Genomic DNA, 8,891 nt, shown 5'->3' with positions numbered 1-8,891 from the left:
ATAAATATGAAAAGGACGTGGCAGCCAGGATCATTGCAGGAAACAGGGCATAGTACCCATTAAGGACCCTACTTAAATCAAAAATACTCTCAAGACCAGCAGAAATAAGAGTATATAAGACAATAATTCGTCCCACAATAATGTATGGAAGCGAAACATGGACTCTGAATCAGCGGGAAACAACAAAATTATTGGTACTTGAAAGAAAGATACTGCGGACTATATATGGGCCTTGCAGAGAAGAGACAACAGGAGAATGGAGAAGACACAATGATGAACTCGAGACAATATATGGAGATGAAAACATAGTACGCTACATTAAAGCAAACAGAATACGATGGGCGGGTCACGTGCTAAGATCAAGTGACGAAAGACTTCTAAACGCCACATTCTGGGAAAGGCCCGATGGAAGAAGGTCAGTTGGTCGCCCAAGAAAGAGATGGAAGGACGCAGTAGCCAGTGATCTACGCAAAATGGGAGTACAGCAATGGAAAATAGCTGCTCAGGAACGACAATAATGGAGGGAAATAGTAAACGCGGCCAAGACTTACATTGAGTTGTAGAGCCAAATGATGATGATGATGATGATGCCATTGCAGAAAAGGCTCTCCATAGAGCTCGAGTAACCATTTGGTTTGCTGTGTCTGGTCATGGGATAATATTGGTCCTTATTTTGTTGAAGACGAGAATGAGCAGCCAGTTACTGTCAATCAAGAGCGATACAGATATAACATTGTGACACCTTTTGTCAAGGATTTAAAGATCTTTTGTTGTGCGCGTAATGTAAGAATCCGTAAGCAATGGTTTCAACAGGATGGTGCAACAAACCATATAGCCGAAAGCTCCTTATTTTTCCTCCAATTTTTCCGCAGAATTTTTTAAAGTTAGGAGAAAATACAACGCTTCCTATCACCCCTGTAGAATGCCATCTAAGCAAAAAAATTTTGTTACCGGAATAATAGCAAACGATATCAATACATGTACCTAAAAATTGATGCAAGAACCTTGAAAATCGGAGTAAAAATAATAAAGTTATAGATTGTCAAACTCAATCAAAAATTTTGGGTGGCGGAATTTTGTGCCAGTGAGTGTATAATTACGTGGCTAAATACCTCAAATCAATGCCAAAATACAAAAAAAAATGGGGAAGAGTTCAACTCTATTTTTTTTTTCTTACAAGCAGAAGTGTTCGTCATTGAACGACGATATTAAGAAATCAACAATTTTAGTATACCATACGTCATAGTCAAAGATACAAACAGTGCATAGTTCAGAATATCTGCGTATGTCCAAATTGAGCAAAACAAACAAATTCATATTTGTACCAATAAGTACCATATTATCTAATTATTTATTAACACTTTTGGTAGTTAATTTATACTGATAAGATTTTTTTATAATATTACACAGTACATTTACTTTATAATTATCAGTGAGAATCCGTATCAGCATTTTTTTCTATAACGTCTTATGTTATACATCGTAATTAATTATTAAAAGTTTATTCTTGTTTTCGTCAATAATAATTATTGAGTTTATTATCATGTAAATAACAACTTTTGGTGTATTGCACCCAATAAATAAATTGATAATAAAATATATTTAGCCTAAAAGAGTATTTTTTCATTTTACTATTAAAAGAAATATTAATCGCATATTCTTTCTTTTGTTACATTCAAAAAAAAATTGTTATACATATATAACCTAATATGGAAGAGAAAAGTAATACCCAGAGAATGGACAAATGCAGTAATTATACCTATATACAAGAAAGGAAACACAAGAGACTGTAAGAACTATAGAGGTATATCACTACTATGTGTAGCAGCAAAAGTGTACGAAACCATAATAGAAAGGAAAATCAGAAAAGAAATAGAACATAAATTAGAGGAAGTAATAGAAAAAGCATTAAAGAAAAATAGGGAAATATATCTGAGCTTTATAGACATGGAAAAGCATTCGACTCAGTCAAAAGAAAAGATATATGGGAAAGCCTAAAGAAGAAGGAAGTAAGTGAAGAACTGATAGAAGCAACAAAGAGTATATAAGTAGGTACATGAAAACAACAAATACAGTAAGAATGTTAAATATACAGTCAGAACCATTTGAAACAACTCAAAGAGTTAGACAAGGGGGAAGTCTCAGCCCAGTGTTATTCATAAATGTAATAGATGAGATAGTGAAAGAATGTAAGAAAACTTTCAAGAAATACTGCATTGGTTGGAACAGAATGCAAATGATAAACTCTGAGGTGTGTATATTTGCAGACGACATAGTGTTAATTGAGGAAACAGCAGAAAAACTGAAATACAACTTACAGAAATGGAACCTAGAAGCAAGCAAATACAACTTAAACGTAAACAAAGAGAAGACTTAGATAATGAAAATATCAAGGAAACAAGGGACGGAAGGTCAAATAGAAGTAATGATAGACCAACAAAAAATAATACAGAGAAATCCATAAAAATACTTAGGAACAGTAATCAACAACAAAGGAGACATCGAGGACATCTTAACAACAGAATGGACAACACAGGAAAACTATTCCAAGATTCCTTAATAACAAAGAAATATCAACAAAGACCAACATGACAATATACAAAACAATATGTCACCTACGGTGACATATGGAGCAGAAAATTGGATATTAAACAAAGACATCAGAGCAGAATTCAGGCAGCAGAGATGAAATACCTCAGAAAAACGATGGGAGTAAAAAGAACTGATAGAATCAGAAATGAAGAAATAAGAGAAAGACTCAAAATCAAACCTATACTTGACTCAATCAAGGAGAAAAAAATTGGCATGGTTCGGACATCTAACCCGGATGGACAATAATAGACAAGTAAAAAGAGTATGGGACGCCAAACCAATAGGGAAGAATAGAAGAGGGAGACCCATTAAAGAATGGAACAGTGACATTTTGCAGATACTGCAAAGTAAGGGTAAGACTTGGCAGGAAGCAAAACAGATGGCATCCAATAGGAAGGAATGGAGAAAGTTCGTTAAGAGCTAGGACAATTCAGAAGATTGTAAAATATTGTAAATAATTAAATGAATTGTATTATAAACGGCTTAACACCGAAAGGTACAAATGGGTCTACTGATTAAGTAAAGTAAAGTAATCGTACATGCCAATAACTTTGTACGTTATAGAAATAAAACCCCACCTGGGCACTTACGTAGATTGTGTAGCTCAACAGCTTTCATTGCCAGGTCTTAAGCTTAAGACCAGGTTAGCACCTTATCTGCGGACTATAAATACAGCTATAAATCTGGTCATAGAACCAACAATGTGCCTTGGATAAAGAGTACGGATCTACTGAAGACGTCCAATGCAAGTAGTAATCAGACATCGCGTCAATGGAAAATAGAAAATATTATGGATGGCCACTTGGAACATCAAATACCTGAGCACAAGAAAACAGGCCTTCACTAAATAATTCACTGAATGAGAAACCAGAAATATAGAGAAAAAGGGGCGAACCTGCTCCAGGATTAATCCATCTAATGGCACTACAGCCCAAAAAAGACCTTGGGCTCCTTTAGCAAGCTTTTCCACTTATTTCGACTTACTGCTGTTCTTGTCCATGAACGCGTTTTAGAAGATTTTTTGGCATCCTAATCTTCTTCGTCACCCCATCTCTTTTTTGGTCTTCCAGTTAATTAGGACATTAAATTATCAGTAGTAATTGCACAAGAGCTCTAAAATTATTGAATTTTTCCTGAGTGACACTTTGACAGTTTTAATTTCACGAGCCAAAGGCGAGTGAAATTATGTCAAAGTGTCACGAGGGCAAAAATTCTATATTAATTTTAGAGTTCGAGTGCAATTTGTTGCGATTATTTCATGAATAAAACTGTTCAAAACCAAAATTTTATTGTAATTTATTTATGTAAGTACAAATTAGTACAATTAAATACAAAGTTTTTATAAATATTTGACGATTGAAAGTCATCACTTGTGGTTGGAACTCGTGGCTGAAAGACCTGAGAAGATAATTTGACCACTCATCTACAGAAATTTTTCGTGTAGTTTCCAAAACTACAATTTCCATTTGGATTGCCAACTTAGTATGTACTTCTGAAATTAAATTAGGAAATAAAATATCGGAAGGCTTCCTGGCGATTAAAGAACCGGCAGCTAGTCTATAAATATATCTCCATTATTTTTAAACGCTTTTATTTAGTTCAATAGTTTGCATCAAATCTTTAGACGTTAATTTGACTTTCTTTTCTTCAATGCAAATGAATGAAAATTTGCAGACATATATATTCGCGGGAACAATACACGAATAGTCAATAAATTTTTTTTATGTTTATTAATTGTTTAAATAAAAAAAAAACGATTTTAATGGAAAATGCTTAAATTCTCTTGTTTTTTACAGTGCAGAAACTTGATACTTTTACCTTTTGTAGCTAATGATATGAACTATACATAATTTCACTTTTTACGTTAATTGTTTACGTTATGCTTCATAGATAAACAATAAAGTTTCAAATTTTGAGCGCTCATATTTGTTTATATAAAAATCGGCGCTTATGGTAGGGGAGCCCAAGCGGGTATTTTTGCAGTTACTTGAGCGCGTCAGATTATCATATGGGGAGAAACCTGGTACCCTGCAGATGTACCTCTGCCATATATTGGCTCTTAACACAGGGAAGAGCCGGGGGCCCGAAAAAAAATCTATCCTTAGAAATACTCGAAATTGTCAGATTAAGATAAGGTAAGTTAAGTACATGCAAAAGAGTGTATATTTCAAAAATCTAACGATTTGAGCCGGGCGTAAGGAAATGGGTGAGTCCCAAAGTTTCACAAGAAAATAGCGAATATTTCGCGAAATGAACGTCAGATCGAAAAACTAAAAAATACGTCTTCAATATTTTTCAAAAATTGATTGAATGGTACCAAACATGACCCCCACTGAGAGGGTTGGGGGGTAAATTTAAAATTTTAAACTCAAACCCGCGATATTTCGCAAAATAAACATCAGATCGAAAAACTGCAAAATACAATTTCATTGTGTTTTTGAAAAATCTATCGAATGGTATCAAAAATGACCTCCCACGGAGGTGGGGTTGGAGGTTACTTTAAAATCTTAAATGGAAGCCCCAAATTTTTATTGCAGATTTGGATTCTTTACGTAAAAATAGGCAACTTTTATTCGAGACATTATTTCGAGCTATGGATAGATGGCGCTATAATCGGAAAAAACGATTGTTCGAAATGGAAAATTAAATTAAAAAGTGGAAATTTCCCACCAAAATGGAAAATTTTACTTAACTTTTTTTGGTTTTAAGACCTAATAATCACAACCCAATAGGTCCCCATAACGCTCGAGTGACTGCAAATTTAGTATACTTTGCTCCTCTATTATTCGTGTCAAATTTCAATATGATACGAAACAAAACTTCACGATAGCTTAATGTGAAAACTTCGTATCTCATTTCACAGAAAATTTTACAGGAGAGACTTTAAACCTAATATCTGCATACTATAACTTAAAACAAAAAAAAAACTATGTTTACATACTTTTGATTCTGGGTATGTTTAGATCATTACACATACATTTTTCATATATAGTTTGGGTTAGACTATGCATAAATTCAGTTTAATGTCACTCGTCATGTAAAATTTTCTGTACAATAAGATACGAGGTTTTCACACTAAGCCATCGTTCAACCAAACCTCGAATTAAAAAAATTCCTGTTTTTATCGTAGTCTTAGAAAAACCATCGGTAGAGAGGTTTTGTGCTACAATTAACATTAACGCATTCGTTTTGGCATGTTAATTAAAACCTTTTCTTTAGTTCAATCGTTTGGGTCAAATTTTTGGACGTTAATTTGACTGTCTTTTGCTCAATGCAAATGACTAAAAATTTGCAGACATATGCATTCGCGGAAACAATACACGAATAGTCAATAAAAAAATGTTTATATTTCTTACTTGTCTAAATAAAAAAACAATTTTAACGGAAAATGATTAAAATCTCTTGTTTTTACAATGAAGAAACTTGAAACTTTTACAGATTGTAGCTAATTATATGAACTATACACAATTTCACTTTTTACGTTAATTGTTTACGTTATGCAATAAAGTTTCAATTTTTTTGCCGATTCCGACTACTTTTCATGTTTGTACCTACATCATATGTTTTATACATATTTTACTAAACATGACGATATATTTTAATGTTTGATAAGTGTAAGACTAAAAAGTAAAAAATAAAAAAATATGAAAAAATTTTTTTAAGAAACGCTTTTCTTTAGTTACGAGTGCCTAAAATTAAAAATACAAAAAATCAACTAAAAGGCTAAAAATAAAAAAATTGAAAAAACTAACACATTCGTTAAAGAAAAGCGTGGGGCGAAAACCGTTTATTCGATGAAGACGCGCCACGCTTTTCTTTAACAAATGTGTTAGATTTTTTAAATTTTTTTATTTATAGCTTTTTAGTTGATTTTTTATATTTTTAATTTTAGGCACTCGTAACTAAAGAAAAGCGTTTCTTAAAAAAAATTTCATATTTTTTTATTCAATATAGGTACACATGGATGAGTACTGCAAGTAAAAGTGAAATTAAGGAACGCCACAAAAATTGGAGAGAATCTCTGTGTTATAGAAACGGAAACAATGACTGAAAAAATGGAGATATTGAAAAACAAGAGAAAGTTAAAAAACCACAACGAACGCATTTACATAAACAGTGACCTAACAATGAAAGAAAAAGAAATACAGAAACAAATAAGCAAGGTGGCGAAAGAAGAAAAGAAAAAAGGAAAAATGGCAAGAATTGGATACAAAAAGTTAATAGTAGACGGTAGAGAATGGAGATGGGATGAAGAGAAGGAGCAGCTATACGAAATAAAAAAAAGAGAAGCTGCACCAGGGGCGTCAAAAAACTAATAAACAATAATCAACATGAGAAAAATGGTAACAACATGGCTACAAAAAGGACAATGAATTCGGAGAAAGGAAAAGAAGATAAGAAAGGAAATAAACAAATTGAAAATGTACTGAAAGTGGGCACATGGAATGTAAGAGGGACCTACGATGTAGGAGCATTAAGAAATTTAGATGAAATACGAGAGAAATATAGAATCCAAATAATGGCCTTGCAAGAGACCAAGCAACTAGGAAGTGAGATAGTAAAAGTTGGGAAAAGTACCCTTTTTAAAAGCGGCGGGCCAAATAGATACCTGGGGACTGGTTTTATAGTGTCAGACAGAATAAGACGAGTAGTAACTGACTTCCAAGCAATATCAGAAATACTGTGCTATTTAAGATTTCGCGGGAGTATAGAAAAATTAGCATAATAAATGCACATGCTCCTACAGAAAAGAAAGACATGGAAACAAAAAATGAGTTCTATGAACAACTCGGTGAGCTAATTGGGAAAATAGCAAAATATGATATAAAAATAATTATTGTGGGATATATGAATGCGAAAGTAGGAAGAGAAGAAATTTATATGAATATAACAGAAGGTAAAAGCCTACATAAAGAAAGTAATGACAATGGCAAAAAAACTAATAGAACTTTCAATGGAACATAACCTTAAGATAGTAAGTACACAATTTGATCATCAAGATATACACAAAATAACCTGGATCTCTCCTGATGGAAAAACGAGAAACCAAATAGACCATATCCTTATTGAAAGAAAACACAACAGATCTGTGACTGATTGTAAAAGTTACAGAGGAGCGGACGCGGATAGCGATCATATATTGACAATAGTCAAACTTAAGCAAGAAATTCCCAAGCTACCAAGAAAAGGAACACAACGGAAAAAATCCCAATTAGAGCGACTCCAAGATAAAGAGGTAGCAAAAAGAACAGAGGAAGAGATAAACAAGAGATTGGAAAGAATCACGACCGGGAACATAGAAGAGGAATGTGAACTAATACAAGCAGCTGTGATAGAAGCGGCAGGTATTGGGAAAGCAGAAAAAGAAAAGAGAGAACAATGGTTTGATGAGGACTGCAAAAGAATTCTAGAGCAGAGAAACAACGCAAAAATGGAAAATATTAGAAACAGCACAGAAAAAAGTAACGAGTATTATAAAGAAAAGAGAAGAGAAGCTAAGCGATTATGTAGGCAAAAGAAGAGAAAATCACTGGAAAAGCAACTAGAAATAATAGAAAAAAACTATGTCCAAAAAGAAGTTAAAAATTTTTATCAAGGAGTAAAAAAACACGAGGAACTCAAAATAAATGCACAATGTTTTGCAGAAATAAAGATGGTAGATATGTTGCTGGGAGAAAAGACAGAAAAATTGAATAGATGGGCAGAATACTTCGGAGAATTATTAAACGATAAAGCCCAAACAGAAACAGAAATGCAACAGCGAGGGCAGGAAATCGAACAACAACAACACAACACCGACAGAAAGGGAGATAATAACAGTAATAAAGGGCCTAAAAAATAATAAAAGTGCCGGAGAAAGCGGAGTTCCAGCAGAGATATTAAAGGTAGGAGGAAATATACTGCAGCAAAAAATAGCTGGACTTATAAAAAAAATATGGGACAATGAAAAAATGCCGGAGCAATGGAACACAGCACTCATCTGCCCAATTCACAAGAAATGTGATAAGACCATATGTGAAAATTACAGAGGAATCCCACTGTTAGAAAAGGTGTATAAGGTATTAGCAAAAATTATAAGAACTAGATTGAAAGCTTATGAATCAGAGATAAAACGAGAATTCCAGGCTGGTTTCAGACAGGGAAGAGGAACAACCGATCAAATTTTTTTGCTAAAGTTATTACAAAACAATAGTTATGAACAAAATCTAGGCTTACATATGCTCTTTATCGATTTTAAACAGGCTTACGACTCAATCTCACGAAACGGGCTATACGAAGCAATGAGAGCACTAGGAATA

This window comes from Diabrotica virgifera, chromosome 5 (genome assembly GCF_917563875.1).
Source record: "Diabrotica virgifera virgifera chromosome 5, PGI_DIABVI_V3a".
Classification (NCBI taxonomy): Eukaryota; Metazoa; Arthropoda; class Insecta; order Coleoptera; family Chrysomelidae; genus Diabrotica; species Diabrotica virgifera.
This window is presented reverse-complemented; position numbering follows the sequence as displayed.